Source organism: Mya arenaria, chromosome 11 (genome assembly GCF_026914265.1).
Source record: "Mya arenaria isolate MELC-2E11 chromosome 11, ASM2691426v1".
In the NCBI taxonomy this organism is placed as follows: Eukaryota; Metazoa; Mollusca; class Bivalvia; order Myida; family Myidae; genus Mya; species Mya arenaria.
This window is the reverse complement of record NC_069132.1, coordinates 61198957-61203786: the sequence shown is the minus strand read 5'-3', so window position 1 is coordinate 61203786 and position 4830 is coordinate 61198957. Positions and strand designations below refer to the sequence as shown.

The following is a 4830-nucleotide window of genomic DNA, read 5'->3' as shown; positions in this document are numbered from 1 at the left end:
CATGCATGTGCATTACACGACAGGGGCGGTTCCTTGATTCTACGTTAGAGGGGGCGTAAGTTAGGAAGCGTAAACTTTCTAATTGTGTCTCTCCATCAGAAGTGAAAAATGGTTTAAAGATTTAGCTGGAGTGGATACGCCCCTGAAATGTTTTACAATATCTAGTCAGAAATATTGCATTTTGGGCGTACTGTTATTTTGTTCATTCTATATATTCTATATATTGTAATAAAAGTAAACTCGGACGATGGGGGTGTCCTCCTCCCCCCCCCCCGGGATATGCTAGTGCAGGGTGTTTTCCTTAACTCATTTTGAAGAGCATACTGCGCTTGTTGCAAGCTTACAAAATGAAATGTAACTGGAATACTATTTACCGGACAAGCTGTTGTTACTGTGACCAGTTCCTCGTTTCTGCCAGCCGCCATCCGCCGAAACCTATACCCACTGTTCATCTGTTTTCCTACAATTCAATTATTTACAACATTTAAGTACAATAAGCAAGATAGTTAAATTATATCCGTACAGTTATGTTTTATACCATAACTTTATAATAGCTCATTTGTAATGTATGACTAGTTACTCAGAATTTAGAATTTCTTCTTCCACTGCACGTGAACATGACTGGGCGGCAACTGCCTCAATGCCCTCGCCGATTTCACGCTCCCTGCTATTGAGTGTCTTCTTATTAACAAGGGGGAGGTTCATGTAGGCAAGAATATTATTCATTTGTTGTTCCCCAACGCCTGCGTTGATCATGGCTGAAAGAATCGAAGCATTTCAAAACATATATACAACCTGTTTGGCGTTAATTAGGGATTTTTGAGAGGTGACATTCATTAAGATAATAGTAATATTTATGCATACTGAAAACTGCAGCAAACTATTACTCAGCTTTATTTTTGTAATTTTCGAAAGAAATATTTACCTGCAGCTAACTTTGTATTTACATCAAAGCATCGAGTTCCGGTTTTGTGATCACTAGCCTTGTGTCGTTTTGCAGTCGGCACTGTGTTGTCAGCAAGACATGACAGGCATTTTATATGAAGACTTCTCCCAAGACCGTAGTTTCTGATGTTATGTTCGTAAGCGACGACTGTCCCGCGCACTTGCAGCATTCTTTCAAGCCGTCTATTAAAATCTTAACTCAACGACTCGTCTTCCTTCCAAGTTACACTCGCCTATCTTACGAATCTGTACCAGGTTCTGCATCCGTTTCTTGGTGTTTTCTTTAGTAAACTTTCCATTTTTCTTGCGAATAATCATGTCTTCTGCTCAGTTGCATCGATATTCTGCATTTGTATTTTACATGACGTTGTTTCCGGTTTTATTGAGCACGTGCACGGTTTCGACAAAAACGCGCACTTGCTAACACAGATTGCACGTATCTGACTTCAGATCAGAAGGTCCCGGGTTCACTCGGAGCATCATTTATTGAGATTACTGGTTATCATCTAGGAATATTAAATGGTTATGATTTCATGTACATGATATATATCTTAAAAAAGTTATGTAACATTTTTATGTATAGATGATGATCGCAAATTATAATAAATCTTACCTTTACCAAAACGCATGCACGTGAATGTGCATAATCGCAATCATTCATGCAACATATAAAATTAATCAATAATTAATGCAAATCTATCAAAAACACATTTTGTTTAAGAAAATCATATTTCCGTTGCATTTGCTAATTTCTTTCTTGGTTATTGGACAACATACCGCCCTTTTTGCATTCAATTTTCAAAATATCAAAATTTAACGCCAGCATTACAACAACGTACATCAAAACAACGTTGACGTCAGCAACGTTAAAGCAAACGTTTCTGAACGCATTGTTTTAAATTGGTTGCTTAATTAGAGCAAAAACACATATATTTTATTACATAACACGAAAGGCTGAATATCAGGCTATAAAATGATAGAAAAAATATAGGAAGTGCCGTGCATTTAAGGAAGTTATTTTCACTTCAAGGCCAGTCGTTGAACGTAAATATACGTGCACAATTATATAATGACACTTAGCTTATCTTCTGCACATTAAATAATTTGCACATTTGTTGAAAATGCATATTGTATTAGTTATATAACTGTATTAAGGCATCTTTACAGCAATTTCCATAAATTTATAAACACAAACGGCTGATCAGTAACGCAAGACGTACCAAAAACGTAAAAAGGGGTATCGTGTTAGATAGCGTCTTTTTGCACTAACCGACAACGCCGACATAAGTCATTTTGGCAAAAATGAGGAAAACATGCCTGACACATCATTCTGACCAAATTTGAAAGAATTTGAAAGATATTTTATTTTGAACGTCAATTTTGACGGAGCAACGTACCCCACCATCTTAATACAATACGTATTGAAAAAGAAAAGGTATAGGGGTTAGATTATTTGATACTGCGCAAAAACGAAGTCGGTAAAGTACCCTTTTCTTGATATCAGGCGATTTGTAATAAAACATTGAATACATGTATTTAAAAAATCAAAATTAGACGTGCAATTTTCTAAAAATAAAATAAAGAAAGGCGCACTTTTTTAAGCGAAACACGAAGCCGTTTTTCCCGCGAAAAATGACGTTAAAGACGAATTTAAAATAAAAAACGTAAATCAGGAGAAAGAATAATATATGTGCGTGAACGTTTTCATAAGACGTACATGGGGTTGAAATTTCATAGCGGTATACGAAGAATTGATGAAAATATCGGTTATTGTAGCTGGAACGCAAAAATATGACAGACGTCTCAAAATTGACGTCAGTGGTATATTTTGAAGAGTCGTAGTTTCAAAACTGTTTCGAATATTGAAAATGTAAAAACGGTCCCTAACTTTGCATATGCTCTTCTATTCGTAAACCAATTTTCAGACAGTAACTCGAAAGTTCGTTCATAGTCGCGTTCCACCTTAATCAAAATATTTACAAACTTTGAATTACTAATAAAAAAGATGCTCTGTTGGGGTGGTGTCATCATGGCCGATCATGTATACACTCCTCTGATACATCTAAATATTAATTTTAATATTAATAGTCACTAATATTTGGTTTTCAATAGTTTTACTGGGATACTCAATACCAAATTACTGATTATCACACTCGCCTCAATAGTTTGATCGTTCGTCTGGAAGCTGTCGGTACTTTTTATATCTTTGATCCCATTATTTGGGGAGGATCTTTTAATTATTATATTTTTATTGTTATAATTTTTAGTTGATTCCTTAAAAAGTAATAGAAACAAGTACACTTTCGATGAAAGTTCATATATTTTAGCCTTTTCCAACCGACAGCTTTACCCTGCCCATGTCAGGTGTCAGGAAGGCTCCGTTCAGTTCCCAAACAATAAATAAAACTATAGAGAAGAAAAATATACACAGGAAATTAAGCATATTAAGGTACTAAAGAGTTCCCAATGAATTAATATAAAGTCATTACTTTATATACAGTATATATATATATACTCATTGCTGCCTTGCATGGCTCAGCATTGTCATAATTTATAAACAGAACATTACCTGTGTGCAATATATAAATTGTATAGTAACTGCATTGTAACCTCCCCTTAGATTGTGTTTACAAACTCAATTGATTCAATAACAATCACCGTGGGAACATTCCAATGGTCACGTGACTTTTATGACCGAATACAGTTGCGGTTTAAATATTATTCATCCAGTAATCTACTTACGTTTTAATACCCGTATAACACCTTACATACCTGGCTGGTCTAAAAACACTACGGATAACGATAGTTACATTATTGTTCAGCGTGTTATAATAAATACTCGGTATATATAAGCATATAACTTGAGTAAACCTGTATACATTATACATTTATTCGTATTTTTACAAACGTTCAATTTTGTTATTAAATTAAAATTGATGTATAGCATTTACAGAACACACATGCACTAAAACTAAAAATAACACGGACAGGTAACTATATTGAGCAAGTAGGGCGACTTCTGTGTTTTATCGCGCTTAGATTGCCATACCAGAATAATATTAAAATCGAGTTATACTGCAGAAATAACATCGCGGGATTCTTTACAGGGGCGGGTTCATGATTCCACATAAGACGGGGCGTTACTTAGGGGCGTAACTTTTTAAATTGCACTCTTTCCTTAAACCGAAATGAATTTGGTTTAAAATGTTGGCAGGGATGTTTGGGGGTATTCCCCCAATTCTTTTTAACGATTTCTAGTCCGAAATGGTGCATTTTAGGCGTAATTAATACGAAAAATTCTCATTTTGAAATAAAAGTAAACCTTGACGGACTAAGGGAGGGGGCGTTTAATACAATAGAACAGTTAAACTTCCAAGCTGTTTTCAATACGTGCCGTTGGAACTGGAACAGACTACATCATTGTCTGGTTAAGATCGGAGTTGAGTCGGTCAACTGAAAGCCAAAGTGAATTTGTTAGCAGAGCTCACAAAAGTTGAAACCGAATAGTTTATTACAGCTGGTGTCCACATATATTTGTTTCCAGTACATTTCACTAGCGTGAAACTAGGGTAACCTACCTGGATGTTTTTGAAGGAAATTTGATGATATTTACAAGGGCATCTTACCCTCAACTATATAAGTGGGACTTTCATTAATCATCATAGCTAAAATTTCCAAATGTTTCATTTTTCGAAATCGTTTTTTATTTGCGTGTGCGTAGGTGAGTGCGTGGGTGCGTGTGTGTGTGTGTGTGCGTGGGTGCGTGTGTGTGTGTGCGTGTGCGTGTGCGTGTGCGTGTGTGTGCATGGGTGCGTGTGCGTGGGTGCGTGGGCGCGTGTGTGTGTGTGTCTAAGCACTTCAATGCAAATGCAGATATGTGCTCGT

General features: G+C 36.1%; 1 pseudogene; it reads right to left on the bottom strand.

Annotated features, from left to right (window-relative positions):
- Window positions 1–366: 366 nt before the first annotated feature.
- LOC128208673 (uncharacterized) lies at window positions 367–1115 on the bottom strand (annotated as a pseudogene).
- Window positions 1116–4830: the final 3715 nt, after the last annotated feature.